General features: G+C 33.4%; 1 protein-coding gene across 10 annotated transcripts in view; it reads left to right on the top strand.

The window, feature by feature from the left end:
* Positions 1–20,105, top strand: part of Atg9 (autophagy-related protein 9) — a 230,902-nt gene that overhangs the window by 6,694 nt on the left and 204,103 nt on the right. The window contains exon 2 of one of the 10 annotated variants that reach the window (XM_032601296.1): positions 9,017–9,404. The gene's annotated coding sequence lies outside the window, so the exon portion shown is untranslated. 10 annotated transcript variants of the gene reach the window in all.

The raw sequence follows: 20,105 nt of genomic DNA on the forward strand, positions 1-20,105 counted from the left end.
AGAGGAAAGCATAAGGAAGAAGGGGGGAAGCAGAGGTAAACTAAAGGGAGGAATGATAATGGCAGTCAGGAAAAGAAGTAAAGAGGATAAAGTAGAGTGGAGTGGAAGGTGAAGAGGCAACTAGAGAGGGGAAAAAGAGAAGCGTCGGAGAGGAAATTGATGGACCTAGAAGGGGATGTGGAGATCCTGAAGGGAAAAGTGAGTAGATGCAAAGGGTAGTTGAAGAGATGAGGGCTAAGATAAAGAAGGTGGAGGGAAATGGGAGACGCGAGAAAGAGAGTATGGGATCAGAAGAGGTAAGCAAAGTGAAAGTGAGAAGTGAGGTTAGGTTGGTGTCAGCAAGCAAAAGAAAGAGGATGGAAGAGGGAAGAAGCAAGGTGTGGGAGAGAAGAGTAATAATTCACAAGGGAGTAAACATGGACGAGAACAAGGTACTACAAGAATGGCTGGATGAATTTTTAGAAGGGACAAACTGGGAACTGGAGGAGACATCCAACAAAGACATCAAGAGAATTATTTTTTATAACACGTGCATAAAAAAGACCATTTTCGGCGCCTATAAACTGGGCCGAAAATGGGGTTTTCCGAGCGTCACACAAAAAGTAGAGCGAGAGTCCCTGACATCATACATGTATCAATTAATCCATTTTCGCCCCCTATATAGGTAGAACGAGCCTACAATAATCGGAGAATCGAAAATCGAGCGGACCGAAAATGGTCGTTTTCGCCTCTAGAGACAAAAACGACCATTTTCGGTCCGCTCGATTAATTTTTTTTGTTCATCTCCTTACTAAAGCTTTAAATCGTTAAAAACTGTTGAAACAATTTCCAAAATATCAAAATTTTCAAAATTTTCAAAATTCTCAATATTTTTCAAAATTTTCAAATTTGCCAAAATTTTCAAAATTCTCAAAATTTTCAAAATTCTCAAAATTTTTCAAAATTTGCAGTTTATTAAAATTTTGATTTACTAAATTTTAAAAGCTTTACTAAAAATATATTTAAATAAATAAAATAATTAAATAAAAAAAATATATATGCATATATATGAATCTATACACGCCCACCGTAGTAGACGACTCGAAAAACTCCATTCTCGATCCACTTCATAGGCGACCCAAATGATCTTCCTTATACACTTGTTATAAAAAGCATGGTAATTTAAGAGAGGTAATTTTAGAAAGGGAAAGAAGAATGGAGGAGGCAAAGAGAAGGAGTAAAGTAATGAGAAGAGGGAACATCAGGGTGAGAGTAGAAGAAGAGACATACGAATGGATAGAGGAAGAGGGTAGGATAAAGAAAGTGAAAGAAGCGGAGATGAGGGATGAGGAGGAGGAGAGAAGGGCAAGAAGGAAGAAGAAAGACTAGGGAGGAGGAAGCTACAGTGCACTATGTATAAGAAAAAATAAAAAAGAATAAAAAAGAAAAAAGATGTACGGGGAGAATTATATTTTTGTAGACTATTGTAAATACGTTATGTATAAAAACAATAAAGCTAATAATATAATACTATTTCTACTGAAAAATATCATATATATACCATACAATATCACTTACTAAAATTCATGACATTTTACTTTATAAATAAGTGTTTTTAGTCACTTGCCACGGCTTTGTGAAAGATCCGGACCGCCTTCTTTACTCTACCCGGGCTCAAAATATACCTTAAACATGCCTACTCAGACCTAATGAAAGACATTTCTAAAAAATATTAATTAAATGTTGTAAGCAACAAGTACAGTGTAAAAATATTAATTAAATTTATTAGCTACGTATAGAACGTTTTGTCAAAATAATTTAGAAAAATTTCGTTACCTAATTTAAACTTGTAAAATTTTGTATACGATCAGATAACGCAAATTTAAGCGTATCTGCATAAAATCTCTTCTTGTAACCATACGATTCAAATCAGATTACGCAACTTAAACGCGTATCTCTTTATTTTTGTTTGTAAAAATCAAAGCGGATTTACTCATTTAATTTTTGTGATACTTAGAATATATGCAAGATATACGCAATATTCTATTATTTATTTATTTGAATATATTTATTTTTGTTATAAAGAACAAAAATCTCTTTATTGCGATAAACCTCCACTACCTGGTATCCCGGACCTGAACTATCATAATTGAGAATTATTATAAAAATTTTAAATCATTCTATTTTTAATCTGTTGTCAGAATCACGACGCAGATTAGTAAATATTCGCGACTTTTCAGAGAGTAAACTCAATAGATTTTGTATTCTTACATAAATTTAATTACTACAGGACCGAGATAAGCCGTGACCGTTTCAAATCATTCAAAATTTGTAATCTTTAATATATTTATTATAAGTTGTTTAAAATAAGTAAAATTTATAAATTTCACATAATGAGAGCCAATACTGGTGTTACCATCAGGATGATAACACGAAAACTCTGGCTGTGAGCTCCAATATTTTTGTTTTACAATAATTTAATTTAAATAAATTTTTTTTGCACACACGCACACACACGAATTAATGAAAATTATTTTAAGATTGGTCCAAATGAAATAGACGCTGCAAATGGTTATTTGTGCAGATGTGATCTATTTTTTAAAGTTATTTATTTGTAAATATGAACTGACGAATGCTGTATGTATTTATGCATATCACAAGATGTAATTTGCAGATTTAGTCCAGATAAAAGGGAGGCTGCGACAGTATATTTCGATACAAGTGCACAAAAGTTGATTATACACGAGCGGGAGGTTTGTCGCCCGAGCGAAGTGGGGGTGACAATCTCATAAGTGTAGAATCAACTTTTTGCACGTGTATCGAACGTTATTTTTTGATACAGGGGGCGGAAAATGCGATTAAACGTACACAGAGCGTGCGTAAGTAGTACATTACGATACGTGTGACTTAAATGGTTCTTTTTTACACGGCGTAGTTAGCACCCGAGCGTAGCGAGAACCATTTAAGCCAATAAGAGTATCGTATAAAATTGTATAGCACAGACTGCTAAAATTCGCAAGTCTCGCCTATTCGTAACTAAAGTATTCCTTATTTGCATCGTGAGGTTAGCGCACGAGCGTAGCGAGTGTGATAAACACGGTGCAAGAAAGGGCTACACGACGAAGTACGCGTAAACATATGTTCGTATTTCCAAGATTTTAGAAAAACAAAAAGTCCGATCGAAATTTTCTTTCAGTAGAACGATTCATTAAACTTAACACTACGGCGCTACAGACTCGGGATTTCATTTGCAAACTTTATTCAAAAAGTTTTATGCAATAGAAAAACAGTGTTTTTTGGGACGACATCTCCTTAAACCTGTCTATTTCGTTCAAAAAAAGCATGCGTTTAAGTGAGGTATTATTTCTTAGTATGTTTCATGCAATAAACCCAAGTTCGTTTTTTCCGTGTATCGATACCAACAAAGTTACGCAGCTACCTAACTTTAAGTACAAGTAGAAAAGCAGTACACAACAAGTAGTTTACCACTACCGAAGCTGGGCTTGGCTCGTAGCAACATATCATGATATAACCTACTATTTACTTATTATATTAAAGTGCTTAAGGTAGTTCACTCAAAACATTAACAAAATTTTCATATTTGCCAAAATTTTCAAATTTGCCAAAATTTTCAAATTTGTCAAAATTTTCAAATTTGTCAAAATTTTCAAATTTGCCAAAATTTTTCTAAAAATTATTCTACCCAAATCATTCTCCATATTTGCTGATTCATCGAAATCGAACACGGCATCCAATTTTGTTATTAAAAATTAATTAAAATTTTTAATAGCGTAACCTTTTAATTTTTTGTAGTTATTATTATAATCTTATAACTGTTGAATTTTCTTCAGAGCTATATATATATATATATATATATATATAAAACTAATAAACCGAGCGACGTTAGGAGAGAGGTGACCCTGTTTGTTTTAATTAAAAAGTGATGAAAATGAATATTCAACTTTTATACTTATTAGTATCTACATATTTCTTAATATGGCAGGGGACATACGTTTGTTGCAAAAAACAAGAATATCAATTGGTAAATTATGGATACGCAATAATCTAGTATTGATATTTAAACTTTCGAGTCATCATCAATTTGTAAACTTTAAATACTATCGTGCAGCACAAAAAATTATTCTTTTATACTTAAAAAAACAATTGGAGACAAACATATTAAAGTTTGTACTGATTATGTTATGTACTGATATTATATCATGATATGTTGCTACGGGCTAAGCCCAGCTCTTGAAGTTGTAAACTAGTTGTTGCTTACTACTCTTTTACTACTCAAACTCAGCCAAGTAACTTTGTTTGTATCGATAGACTTACATTCGACTGAGTTATATGTGTCAAATTTGCGTATAAAACCACTTATCAGCTATTATATCATGTTTGTTTACTACATAACTTTTAGTAGTAGGTCAGACCCATTCTGAAACTTTACAGCTACTTATTTGCTGTATTGAGGTGGTCGGAATCCGGATCAAACATTCAGATTTACAAATTTCAAGGTTTAAAATGCACATAAGGTATCTTTAACACACACACACACACACACACACACACACACACACACACACACACACACACACACACACATATATATATATATATATATATATAGGAGCGTGTTGCGCGCCTCTCCGCTTTCTTGCTGCTTGCCGCTGTTGCCGCTGGCTAGCTCGTGGCGCTGCTGTTGTATTGCTGCTTTGAGCTCAGCTGTCAGCTGTGGCGTGTAGCTTGGTATTGGGAGTGGAGGCGCATGAGATGCTCTTGTATAATCTAAAATGTTGTTTCATATAATTTAGTATTTAATATTTATAAATTTTTTGCGGAGCTTGTACCGGGTGTTACAACTTATGTATTGAGACAGGAATATGGCCTAATTGACTCAAAAAGGCTGAAATTGTCCCTGTCTACGAATCGGGTGAAAAAAACAAAATCACGAACTATCGGCCTATTTCATTGATATCAAACGTAGCAAAAGTTTTCGAAAAAATAATACACAATAGACTATATGAATCTGTAACTAACATAATCGTAACATAATGTCTGATTACCAATTTCGTTTTGTCAAGAAAAAAGTTACTTAATGAATTTATTGCAGAACAATATCGATAAGAATATCCCTACCATAATCACTTTTCTCGACCCGGCTAAGGCATTCGATACAGTTGATCATAGTATCTTATTAGATAATAGTATATTGTGCAACTAGGGGGAAAAATTGCCTTTTTCTAGCTAGGGAAAAAGCCACTCCCTCCTTGTTGTATACCGTACTTTTTTTGATAAGTGCATGCAAAGGCCACTTTTCATGCATCTGAAAGGAATAGAAAATTCGAGAAAAAATTACTCCCATGGGAAGAAAAATTTTTTTCCTCCCGGAAAAATTTACTTCCTTGGGAGGAAAAAGTTCTTTCCTCCCGCTGCTAAAAAAACTCGATTTTCCATTCATTTTACATGCACGGAAAGTTACCTTTCTCATGCATGTATCATAAAAAATATATTGCATGGGAATCAGGAGGCAAGCTTTGATTCTGCTTTCTAGTTACCTTAGTAACAGATATCAAAGTGTAAAAAGCGAGTGTTTTTGTTAGTAGTATATTCAATATATATGGTGGCTTTGACTGAAAAAAGTTGGTTCGAGCAAGTATGATGTGTAATATAAGGTTATTGCAAATATTTAGACTAGGCGTAGTGAAGAATATAGTATATTCAATATATATATAGATAGATAGATAGATAGATAGATAGATAGATAGATAGATAAACATATGCTCAGTGATGGCTTAGAATATAGTATATTGAACATATCGCCGCTCCCTATGAAGAATAGCACAGTTCAAATTTTCAAACGAAAACTAGCACAACTCACGATTTTCTACCAAGAGTAGCACAGTTCAGAAATGCCGTCAAGACTAGCACAACTTGCGACTTTATATTACTTAAAATGTGAGTATTTCACGTATTTGTTTTATCGGGTTGGTTAAGGGGACACAACACCTTTAAACCCTGAAAAAAAGAACTCTAAGAAAAATTTATAAATTTTAAGTAAATCATTTGAAATTTTTTATAGATATATTTAGCATAAATACCTTTAATTTTATCATGCTAAAACCTTCATTATTCCTGCTGGCCCATTGTGGCACTCGGTGCAAGAATTTGTGAACTTTTTCACTGTCCATAGGATTTTTTGGGCTTAAACTCAAGGAGGTTACTTTTTACACTTGTAGTTTTGGTATGAATGCAAGGATTTTAATTTTAATGTTTAGAAATGATTTGGCGATGAAAAAACTGCATTTTTAAAATCTTTTTTTCGATTATTCTGGCACTTTTTTGTGTATGAAACATTTTCTAACCATTTAAATCAAAATCCCTGCATTCATACCAGAACTACAGGTGTACAAAGTATCCTCCTTGAGTTTGAGCCCAAAAGAACCATGCATTCACTTGGAACCCTACGGACAGTGAGCTGAAATCAGTAAAAACAACATTTAGAGAAAATCAACTTTCAAGTTTATGAAAATTGTTGAAAGTGTAACTTGAATTAGTGCTTACCAAATCCTTTGGGACCAAGTTTTCTATGTTCCACACATATGGACCTTGACTCCCAGCAATTTTGAGGTATATTCACTTATACCTTTGGGTTCTGTACGTCTTTTCTTACATGTATCCAAAAAAAGGCATTTTATGAATTTTCATAAAATGTGATAAAAAGGTTATTTTATCCTTGATAATAATAACACTTTGTACTTATCTTTTCTTTTGGTCACTGTGTAGAATCTTCAAGTTAAAACTGCAGAAAATTACCAGTCTAATCTCCAAATGTTTGATCCGGGTGCTCCAGTCTCTGTAGCGGCTTTTTCTTCTATCACTGCAGTCTTCATAGAGTCCTTGACAACTTTCTCACGTACTTCACTAAATTATTCGTTGATTGTATCATATGCAGACTGAGCCATGGGTTTCAAGCAGTCCATCAACCCACAAAATGTTGATAGACCAGCGTATCCAAGTCCAAGAGCACGAAAAGTAACCACTGCACTTCTGTTGTTCTCCCAAGCATGGTTCTAGGTGCCAACTTTTCTGCATAACTTGATAGCTGCCAGCTGACCACACTCAATGTACACTACTTCAATCTTGAATCCTAATCCTTGAGCTTCAGATTCGCCAAGTTTAACTTGACCATGGCATTGTTTGCAAATCAAAAGTTCCTCGAGAACAGGAAATAGAATGTTGATATCAATCAATCTATTCCTGACCACAGAGGTTCCTTCCGCTGCTGGAGTTTGTATCTTTCTTGCTGAACTTGAAGGTCTTGTCCTGTTGGCAGGTTCATCCTCGCATGTTGCTCCTAGAAATCTTCTTGGCCTCTTCTTGCCTCTTCTTGTCAGGATGGGTACTCGCAAACCTTCCCTTGGTATCTCGATTATCACACATATTTTTAAAATCACTACACTTCACAGTTTTTTAAATAACTTCATTGCTCTGCTTTTACACTAACACTTCACTTTTTTTCTTTTTAGGGTTATAAGCTATAAGCTATAACCCCAAAACACTACAAACACTACTTAGATTAATTTAAAAACACTTTTAAGGAATATCAGCTTTTTTTAATGTATTAAGACATCAGCTGTGTTTACTCAGTGTAAAACACATCCCAGGACTATATCAGCTGTGTTTTGAAATATTTGCTGTCTGCTAGCAGAACAGCAGAACGGTCGCTCTGTCCTCCACAGACACATTGATTCTAACCTGCCCACAGGTAGCACGCGGGCGCGCGTTATTTGAATTCAAACAAATGTTCCTACGTATCCATCGGAGTCTTGTACAAGAAGCAAAATTAGAAATTTATCTCGAAAATAATGCAAAAAAATCTTATCAATACGCACTAATGTATTTACTAAAATATATATGCGAAGCATAATATACGTATATACTACGGTAAAAAAATAGTATTTTCAACATTTACAATAAAAATTTTATTCAGATTGAATCTATAACACTTAAAATTAAAATTATTAGTTGTATGAGGCAAAAAATGAAAAATACGCAATTTTATGAAAAAACAATAAAAATTTTGTTTTAGTATTTTGCTTGTAACTGCGGGAATTTTTTTTTTTTATAAACAGATTTCAGGAGCGTGTTCTACGGAACATTTCCTGTCAAAATAAGCAATAAAAATATCAATTTTTTTCGAAGTTTACAGGTGTTGTGTCCCCTTAAGTTCATGAAAACCTTGGACAAAGACAGACAAACCTTTTTATAGAAATTGGTTGTTTAAAGTTTGAGCTTGTGCTAGTCTTCGCGGGAAATTTTGAGTTGTGCTAGTCTAGCGTGCATCAAATGAGTTGTGCTACTTATGACGGGAAATTTGAACAGTGCTACCCTTGTAGGGAGCGACAATATTATGCTTTTTTCCATAGTATAATAAGCTATGGTATGATAGCCTGGGGTAGAGCGTATAAGAATAAAAAAGATTTAATACAAAAAATACAGAAAACAATTTTCAAAATTATATACACAAATAATTTTGTCACACAAAATAATTCCCTCAATCTCGAACAATTATTATTTACCCTGGAGGTTTTAAAGCTATACTACAATGATCTCAAAACCCTATACCTCAACTTAACTAGTATTACCAAAAATATAAGTATTCTAAAACCGATAAATAAAAAGAGAATTAGTAATAAGAATTGATATATTAAAGCGATCTCAGCGTTGAATGCACTGCCGAACAATTTAAAAGTGTTAAAAATAAGTAAATCGAGTCAACAAGAAATAATTAAAGAATGGATAAAATTCAATTGTTAAAAAATGATAGATGTATTTCCTAGTTAAAATGTTAAATATGGATAATTTATATGCATATGATGCGGAACAATTAACAAAAAGTAATAGTATGGAGGCTACTAATTATGCGTATTATTGAATGAGATTTAGTTTTAAGTTTTTTTATTGTTATTTTATTTTATTTTATTATAATTATAATGCCAGGCCTGCGGTCAGATAACTTTGTTTATCTTTGCAGGAATGCAGAGTGTATAAATTGTAACGAGGAACAACGTCCCTCGCCATGCCGGTAATCGAGGCGGGATAGAGAGTGACGAAATAGGGCGGCGTTGGCTCAGTGGTAGCACGCGTGCCTAGAGATCTCGGGAGCGCCGGATCGATTCTCGGTCCCGGCGTCTCCTTTTGTGATTTTCTCCTCTCATCGTTAAGTCTCACCCCGTTACAAAATATTCTATATTTTCTTTCTGGCAAATAAATAAATAAATAAATAAAAATCACAAAATGTAATCTGCAGATTTGGTTCAGATGAAAGGGATGCTGTGAATAATTCTTTGTGCAGACATGATCTTTTTTTAAATCTGTCGGGTTGGTGAAAAGTAATTTCAGTTTTTTTCATATTTCTCAAGGTAAATTTTTTAATATAAATTGTAAACACTAATCAATGATATATGTGCCGTTCTGATCGATGACCTTTTACGACTTTTATGGAAAAACCATGATTCTGTCACGGTAGAACTTCTGAAGTTTCTGGGCAAAGAACTTAACCAAGTGATTTTCACAAGCTTCTTTTGAATGCAGCTGTACACCATTAAGAGTCTTTTGCAGAGACCGGAACAAATGATAGTCCGACGGGGCAGGGTCCGAGCTATACGGTGAATGCATCAAAACTTTCCAGCCAAACACTCTCAATTTTTGACGAGTCATTAAAGATATGTACGGTCTAGCGTTGTCGTGATAAAAGACAACGCCTTTCCTATTGATCAATTCTGGCCGGTTTTTTTTTCAATCGCCTGCTGCAATCGCATTAGTTGTTGACAGTAGACAGTCGAATTAATGGTTTGTCCAGGTTCTAGCAACTCATAATGAACAATACCCTTCCAATCCCACCAAACACTCAGCAACACCTTCCTTCACGTCCATACGGGCTTTGCAACTGTTTATGAAGCTTCTGCGGGCTTCAACCATAATCTCTTTCGCACATTATTGTCGTACATGATCTATTATTCATCGCCGGTAATTATTTGTTTTAAAAATTGCTTGATTTCGTTTCGTTTCAGCAGGGATTCACAAATGAAAACTCGGTCCATTAAATTTTTTGACTTTAATTCGTATGGAACCCAAGTATCGAGTTATTTTTTGTACCCAGTCTTATGTAAATGGTTTAAAACTGTTTTATGGTCAATGTTTAGTTCCATAGCGATGTCGCGAGATGAAATATGTCGGTCTATCTTGGATTTTTCAAGAATTTCATCGACTTTTTCAACGGTTGGCCGACCAGGTTCATCTTTAAGATCAAAGTTTCTGGAACAAAATTGAGCAAACAATTCTGACACTAGCGTTCACTTAAGCACTCGTCATCATAAACACTGCACAATTTTTTATGAGCCTGCGCTGTAATTTTCCCTTTTCGGAAGTAGTTCGGAAGTGGCCTTCTGGAATCTCCATTGTCAAAGCGCACTCATTTTTGAATCAGTAAACGAATAACGCTACTTTGTACTCTAGAATATTCTATAGACTTTAAACTTCTAAACATACGTGTGGCTTCATTGAAAAGGCATTATTATAGATATACAGCTTTAACGCCATCTATTTGGAAGAACCGAAATTATTTTTTCCCCAACCCAATATGTATTTGTGAATATGAAATGACGAATACTGTATTGATTTATGAATATCACAAGATGTTATCTGCAGATTTGGTCCTGATAAGAGGGATGCTGCGAATAATTATACCTGCAGATATGATCCTTTTTTTAAAATTATGTGTTTGTGAACATGAAATGACTAAAATCGTCATGTAATCATTTTCGTTATGTAAAGAGCACTCACATGAGTTTTTTCATTAGGGGAAAATAAATTGATATTAAACAATACACATTTCTTCAAATAAACCGTAATTTATAATCAAACAGATGTTTTAAACAAACATTACAATGAATTTTATATTTTGAATAATATATTATGTATGTCTATTATAATATCTAAATATATCTTATAAAAATTTATAGTTGTATATATTCCCGCGAGACATGCGACTGCACACTCCAAGATGATGTAAATGTTTGATTTTTTAACATTCTCATCAGTTATCTATAGTCATCCCTATTGATAAATCTCAAATGAGATCTCTACTATTAGGTAAATTGCTCAATCGGTTTACTTCTAAAACACTCTTATAAAGTTTATTAGAATTGAAAATTATTTTTTAAATAGTAAAACCGTATTTAAAAATAGATGCATTAAAGCATTGTGAGCAATATTTTGATTTTAAAATATTAAATATGAAAATTTTAGGTGAGAAAGTCATAGTGATTTCACAATTAATGAAGTGTCTTACGATTACTGCCAACTAAATTTCATCCATTGATAAAATTTAAAAAATCAGATAAAGTTTTGATCGAAGATCTCACTTGAGATTTTTCAATAAGGATTGTTAGAACAGTACATTTTGATACAAGTGCGCAAATTCGCTTCGCTCGGCCGACAAACCTCCCACTCGTGTAGAATCAACTTCTCGCATGTGTATCGAACGTTATTGCTTCCTCCTAGAGGGAGCTTTGTAATAGTAAAATTTTGAGATTTATCAAAACTTCTGGAAAATACTTTTTGGTTTGTTAGAAGTTCAAATCAAGTGTTTTTAAAAAATGACCGTATGGATATGTGTGTGTGTGTGTGTACCGAAATATTTCTGGAACTACTCCATCAATATCAATAAAATTTGACATGCATATATATTTTTGGAATCTGAATTCTGTAAAACAGTTATTTTTTATTTTCTTAATTTTTTTTTTCATGGCCATTTTTTTATTTTTGAAAAACACTATTTTGCGTTTTTTCAATCATCCCATTGTTACAAACAATTCAGCTATAATGCATTTGAAAGAGAATAAAATTACCTATTTTTCCTCGTTTGGTCCTCGGGATCGACCACTTTGTTCAGCAGATAAAATGAAAAAGGTGATTCTTTTTTAATTTATATCTCTGAAACTAAACATCATAACCTCGCGAAAAACATCATGTCGATGGGCCATGTGTCAAACTATATCCCATAAAAATTTCAAGTGATATGACCACTTATTTTTTCAGTTATAAATCGAAAACTGAAAAACAGTTTTTTTGTGCCTCGATTACGGACGTAAAAAGGCCTTATTGCACTTGAGATTTTGGGAAAAAGTAGATATTTTATTTTAAGTGTTTTGGCTAAGTTCATTGCACAGCTTTCAACCCCGTATGGCTCGTAAGATATCAAGGTTTCAATTTTTTTTCACAAATTTTTTGATTCCTTATCTTTAAAACAATGTAGTCAAATGCTTCAAAATTTTATTCGGTGATTTGTCATAAAAAAAGCTATCTGTTGCTAAAATTTTAAACGATTTCGTCGAGCGGTTTTCAAGTAAAGAGCTAAAACGTAAAAATCGTTTTCTCGAAAATTGCGCATGCGACCTATCTAATGAATAGCCTGCTGTTTTGATGGTTAGGTTGGTTAGGAACAGATGTAAACATGCGTGAATTTCTATGAAAAAAATTGACGGCAGTGTTCGTAATCTATAATGAAAAAACAGAGGGGTCTGCAAACTTTTGGACAATGAACCATCCAAAACTTATATATTAAATTATGTTTCAAAAACCACGTCATACATTAGCAGGCAGATATACTGTATATTAAAACAATATTTTATTTATTGAACCTATAAATTTAGTTGGAGGAAGCTACACGCCAATGAATTGGCAGCGGTTTTTTTTTATACAGGATGCGGAAAATGTGCTCGAACGCACGCGAAGCGTTGAAAAGAGTTTGAAAACATTTTTTAATTTCTAAAATTTATTTTCATTTTATTTTACAATTTTAAAACCGGTCCTGGGTACTAGTAGCTAAAACTACTTATATAGAATGTTGACTGTATTAAATATATTTATTTATGCTCGATGGTAATTAATGCTCGTGGAACGTTTTTGAAATCGTGCTCTTAATCGGTTAGAATTTAGCAATCCTGCAATTTGATTGGAGCATTTCAAAAACGTTTTATAAGAATTAACTACGATCGAGTGTACATATCATATTCAATAGTATATTTAATAATGACATGTTAAAAAATTAAATATCATTATAATTAATTTGTAAATCGCGAGCAAAGCGAGTATTTCTTGCTAGTATGTCAATTAAACAAACGGTCTGTCTATACGGCGAGCAAAGTGTACGCGAAAAATTCTCCACTCCGAAACTTCCCCTCCCGTCGCGTACCAAGGAAATCCTAGACAATTCTTTGCGTACGCGACAGATTTTCCGAGAGCGGAAATATCATCACGTGCGCGAAGTGTAACGTACGCGACGAAATAATTCGCGAGCGCTACGCTTTGCGCACGCGATGATATTTCCGCTCTCGGAATATGTGTTGCGTACGCAAAAAATTTTCCAGGATTTCCTCGGTACGCGAAACGGTACGCGACGGGAGGGGTAGTTTCGGAGTGGAGAATTTTTCGCGTATTGTTTCGCGTACGCGAGGAAATCGCGTACCGTTTCGCGTACGCTCTGCTCCCCGAATAGACAGACTGTTAAACAAACGTTTGTGATTATGCTTCTACAGAAGTTAGTTTATGAAAAGCATACATGAAGAATACAGTCCGCTACAAATGCAACGTTGTCAGAACTACAGACAGCGACGCAAAAGGTTCATTTTCGTTCGTTTGCGCATAGATGGCGGGGCGTTAGCGCACAGCGGTACTTAACTATTTCGGGTTCCGGACGTATAAGGCCCTGTGAACTAGCAATAGCGATAAGTTTTGGATAAGCACGATTAAGATCGTAGAACGTCCTTAATGACAATAATTAATTCATTAACGACGAGCAATAAAAACGGCATATACTAATTGCCGATAATTAGGAATATTGGTTCCCAGCCTCAAATTTAACACAGGTTTGGGGCTGGGAACCAAGATGCCCTCTGGGCTGAGCTTGCATGCCAACATTCCTAATAGTTCTATTCGTTAAGATTAATCAGCTATTCAGTATAATTAATACTATACCTGCGCAGCAAACTATATAACAGGGACTATATACATATAAGAATGTAGGATCTCAATCGTAGAAACGTTGACCGCCACAAGACAGTCTCAAAAAACTCAAATGCTAGTTTCTTATTTTTTTTATATATAAATTTCGAGTAAAATTATACAAAGTATACGACACGACAACAGCGCGGGTCGCGGCCAAACACATTTATATCATAATTTATGTTTCACATATGCCCCTTCTATCGCTATAGACTTGACAGATATTTACCTAATTTTTCTGGAGGACAAAGATTTATTTTGCAAGATTACTTCATTAGCAAAATATTGCAAGTCGAATTTTCGCTCAGTATATTTCTTTTCGTTGCATGGTCTTCATCATCCTCTCACGTCATCCGGTCATTAAAGACGCAAAAAATTGAATAGTCGAGAAAATAAAGCAACCCTGGCGAGAAAAATCACGGGATTTGTCACAGATCAATCACGTGATAGATCACTTGAATTGTCACGTGATTCATCACGTGATTTGTTACTTGACTGTTTGGCGTGATTTCACGTGATTAATCACGTTAAAAATCACGTCAGAAATCACTCATAAAATTGAAGTATTTGTTTTAATTAAAATAAATTATTTTGCTTTCACTAAACAATTATGAAAAATATATGTTTGTTGATGCTAATTCAAATAAATCAACAGCTAAATAGTGAACAAAAACTTTGCCCTAACCGAGACTTGAACCTTGGTCCTCAACTTCACAATCCATTATCTTACCCACTGAGCCATTTTTACTTGTCCTAATAATGATAACTTGCAGATCATTTATGAATTTTTATAATATATCATTTTCGTGTATAGACAATGGCTGTTATTTGATAAAATAAGGAAAATAATTTTATTACATAAAAAAAAATTAATTTATCATGTACACATACGTTTTTTTATGTTTTAATCCTTATAAATTGTAGTGATTCTTCTATACTAAATAATATATTGTTGTGACCGAGCCTGAACGTTGCGCGATTCGAACACCAAGAATCGCGCATAGCGACCTTAGTAACGAGATCAACGACGTCGCGGATGTTATTGTTTGTGTTTAGTCTGGTTCTGTCAGCATTTACGTTCGAATAAAGAGTCCGAGTTCAAGAGTGATTTTCTATAAATAACGTGTTGTTATTTTATTACCCGAACCCGATCATAAGATTTTAGTAATATTATTTAGTAGTACAAATTTAGATTATAAATATGAATCTTAACTTCAAAAATATTTTAGATCTTTTCAATTTTTATCTTAAAGTATGCGCATGAACTGTACAAAGTTAAAAATCTAACATATTTTTAGGTAAAGGTAGCATACAATTTCAAGGCTTATAACAGCACAGATAGCTCAGGCAGTAAGATAAAGGACTTTGAAGCTGAGAACCTGGGTTCAATCCTCGGTTAGGACAGTTTTTTTTTTCATTTTTTTTGTGGTCAATTTATTTGAATTAATAACAAAAGTATTTTTCAAAATTGTTTGGTAAAAAACAAATAATTTAGTTTATTTTAATAAAAACAAATACTTTAATTTGATAAGTGATTTCTGACGTGATTTTATAGGTGATTTATCACGTTGGAAATCACGCCAAATAGTCACGTGAGAATTCAAGTGATATATCATGTGATAGATCCTGTGATAAATCACGTGATTTTTCTCGCCAGGGAATGAACTATAGATTTTTTTAGCAGTGAGATGGAATGCGGTTATTTGCGTTCAATTCATGAGAGCATTGACAAACATTGTGAACTAAGTTTATAAATTACTTTCAAAATAATGCATTTTGCATAAAAAATATGCATTTTAGAAGTGCAGTTCTGAAAGAATATATAATAAATTTACAACTCGGTAAATATTAATGAAAATGAGTCCATTCTTGCTATTCAGGGGTTTTTGGGATCGCTGAACACGAATATCGATACGGCAATGGTCTCCGAAGTACCTGGTGCCCAGGGTGAACAGTATCAACGTCATCTCTTGGAGTTTTATGGAAATTTGTAACATGATTGGTCAAAACTCGTTACTGCAGGGTTTTTGAGGTCGCCGAATACGAATATCGCGAGGGTAACGGTCTCAGAGGTACCTGGTGCCAAAGGTAGACAGTGTCAACGTCTTCTCCAGGAATTATCTTAAGTATTAAATATTTTTACTGTTGATATTGTATAATGTAATACATGTATAATCTGTATAAAAGTGATAAAATTTTATATGAAAAAGCTTTCTAAAAGGTAAAATATTGTCAAGAGAGGGAGAGAGAGAGAGAGAGAGAGAGAGAGAGAGAGAGAGAGAGAGTCGCTGGAGGAAAAACAAATGTGGTGCTGCTTTTTTGCAAATTTGCTATTGCGTGCATCCTACGAATGCCGGTCTTGTATCCAGGGAGGAGAGGAGTTGTCGATTACTTGTAACACACACACGCGCGCGCGAAAATTCACTTAACAATATAAACTTTATTAAATATAACTTAACAAAAATCCGAGTTATAGTCGGCATCGGAACGTTGCGGCAGGGCTATAGCGTAAGGAGATACGAGAGAGGACGAACTCCGAAGCTCTACCCCCAGACAGGTGGAGCAGTGTTAAAAGGTTACTATTAGGAAAGTATTAGAGATTAGCCTTGAAAATGTTTCAGTATATTGTAATTTCCGTAAATGCGCGTATTTCTCTTGCGCTCTGATTGCATCGAACTGATAATTCAGAATTTACTCAAATTTTGTAGGTTATTAATTAAACAACTAAGGAATTGTTTAAACGCGTGTAAGCAAGAATTTTAAGCCTGTAATCGTAATAATAATAAAATGAAATAAAAAAAGATGCACTTAACCTCAAAAAATGAGTCAAATCAGCTTTCGTCTAAATTTTTTTATTTATAATTATGGTAAATAGAATCGCTAAACGTAAGTGCCTAGTCTTTATTCTTAGTACCTTGACTTATGCAACGTCTCTTATTGAGGATATCACATAAACAAGCTAAAAAAACCGCTGCCAATTCTTTGGCACGTAGCTTCCTTCAACATTATGTATCGCTTTAACCCATTAAAGCCCATGCTAAGACTGGTTGAGATAGCGACAAACAAACTGTGCTATCCTTTGCATAAGTGAAAAATAAAATATACGTATTTTTTCTTATGTCATTTGCAATTGTTTATAACAAATTATTTAAATAAATTACAAAAAAATCATAATTTTCAAAATCTGAATACGGGAATCGATTCTGGAGGTAAAATCAAGACGAAAACCTATATAACACTTTTTTGTCAGAGTTCAATTTGTTAGTGTAATGTAGGAATAAACAATTGCATGTTGGGGAGAAAAAGTGACCATGTCAAGTACCAAGCAAAATCTATCTGGAATAGCAAAAAACAAACTGTGCCATCCTTTGCATAAGTGAAAAATAAAATATACGTATTTTTTCTTATGTCATTTGCAATTGTTTATAACAAATTATTTAAACAAATTACAAAAAAATTCATAATTTTCAAAATCTGAATGCGGGAATCGATTCTGGAGGTAAAATCGAGACGAAAACCTATATAACACTTTTTTGTCAGAGTTCAATTTGTTATCTTTATGTAGAAATAAACTATTGACAAATAAGTGTTTTCATTCTCTTGCATGGTATTATATCAGTGGAATCATATCAGTATTTTTTACTGATAAATTTTGAGATCTTATACTGTAATTGGATATGTTTATTTCATTTCGCAAATCCTTCCGTGTTAGAGATCACGTTTGAGTGGCGGGCTAACGGTTGAAAACATTCATACATTGGATCTATTCTTTGAAATAATAATTTCGGAAAACTTTTAGATTTTATTTTGTTCTACATTGGTAACGTCACTGATAATGCCGAGACGGAGAATTAGAGATCTACCAGATTTAGTTGAAGATTCTGATAGTGATGAAGGTCAACATATTGATGTAGCATTCATTCCCAATGAATATGAAAGTTCAGATGGAGATTCGGACAGTGATCCAAATGAAGATACATTATCAAATGAATTACCATCAGGTTTTTACGAACATGTTAAAAGTACATACACAAGGACTCAAAAATTGTTGGAACCGAATCATAAGTACAGTTGGAAAAATGATGCTTTGAATGATATTTCTCCTCATGTCGAGAGCAACTTCAATATTTCACCTATTTCATCATTGCAATCCAAAAATGCTTTGGAGTTGTTTGAGGTTTTCTTTTCGAAATCAATGAAAAACCATATCATTGAAGCCACTTCTGAAAATCATTTTGATTTATGTATGGATGATCTAGAAAAATTCATTACAATCATAATGATTACTATCTTCAATTCTAGAAAAAGTATTCGTGATTACTGGTCAAAAAAGCGAATCCTTCAGTGTCCAGTAACTACGGAACTTATGTCTAGAAATAATTTCGTTGCCATAAAAAAGAACATACGATTCTATAAACTTCAAGACACTGATCAAAATGATAAAGTCTGGAAGGTTAGAACTCTGTATGATATGTTTCGTGAGAATTGTATGCAATTTGGTTTCTTTGACTATAATTTATCAATAGATAAGATAATGGTAAAATACTTTGGTAGGTTTGATATCAAGCAATGTATAAGGAATAAACCCATCAGATTTGGAATAAAAGAATGGGCACTCTGTTCTTCTGATGGGTATATATATGATCTTGATACAATAATTAGCTTCATTCTATACGATTTTTTGAAACACTCTCAGGAGGCCGAATGTTTCTTCCTACATTACAATAACTAATTGGCCTCTGACAGAAAAGTGTTATATGGGTTTTCGTCTCAATTTTACCCCCAGAATCGATTTCCGCATTCAGATTTTGAAAATTATGAATTTTTTTGTAATTTGTTTAAATAATTTGTTATAAACAATTGCAAATGACATAAGAAAAAATACGTATATTTTATTTTTCAGCTATGCAAAGGATGGCACAGTTTGTTTTTTGCTATTCCAGATAGATTTTGCTTTGCAAAGGATAGCACATTTGTTTGTCGCTATCTCAACCAGTTAGCATGGGCTTTAATGGGTTAATATCTAAATTGCTTTGGCTTCATATATAATTCTATAAAGTTTTTGTACTTTTTTGTTTGATAGATAAAATTATTTCGAATCAATTATAATTCTCTCTCTCTTTTTCTCGCATGGCTATAATTGTTTATATTATATTATTATGTATAGTTGATGGTATGTCAACGGCATGAAAAGAAAATTTGTAAACTTCTTATTTATTATTAAATTTTTTATTCATTTATTGTATTTATTAACTTCAAGTATTTTTCTACTGTGAAATCACACTATTATAAATAGGCTTACATACTGCCATCTGACGGGAGGTATACGTGGGTGCCTTATTCGAGAATTAACATTCGTCACGATAACGCGCGCCGATTGCCAAAGAGAAACAAACAGAAAAAGGAACTCTGCACGTTGGAGTTAAAATTCCTCCCTCTTGGTTTTCTCCGAATATGCTCCATGAAATAACTTAAAATTAAAGTATTCTACAGTTATAATAACATTCGATAATCTGTTTTAAAGAGAAGTTTATCATTTAGTTTCCGAGTTATAATGGTAAGGATAGTTCGAAAAAACACACATGTGTAACTGAAAATCTTGTTGTCAACGAATTGGTAAAACAAAAACAGAAAAAAATGAGCCTAGGTATAGATTAAAATCTATTAAATAGAAGCTGAGATTCGAGCGATGCAGGTTTTAGTAATATAGAGTATACAGGGTAAGAAAACAACATTTTGAAGCTTAATATCTTTGAAACTAATTGGTTTTATAAACAGCCCATAGAGAGGTATCAAGGAGATATATAATGCTAACTAAATCAAAAATTTTAAATTGATTATTGCCTTTTTACTCCAGTTATCGCGACATGTAGAAAAAACGGCTCATAGTATACAGGGTGAATTAAAAAAATTTTGAAGCTTAATATCTTTAAAACTAACTAGTTTCATAAACAGCCCAAAGAAAGGGATCAAGGTACTACATAATGCTAACTAAATCCAAAATTCGAACTTGATAATTGCTTTTTTACTCCAGTTATCGCGTCACGTAGAAACAC

This window comes from Nasonia vitripennis (assembly GCF_009193385.2).
Source record: "Nasonia vitripennis strain AsymCx chromosome 1 unlocalized genomic scaffold, Nvit_psr_1.1 chr1_random0005, whole genome shotgun sequence".
Lineage (NCBI taxonomy): Eukaryota > Metazoa > Arthropoda > Insecta > Hymenoptera > Pteromalidae > Nasonia > Nasonia vitripennis.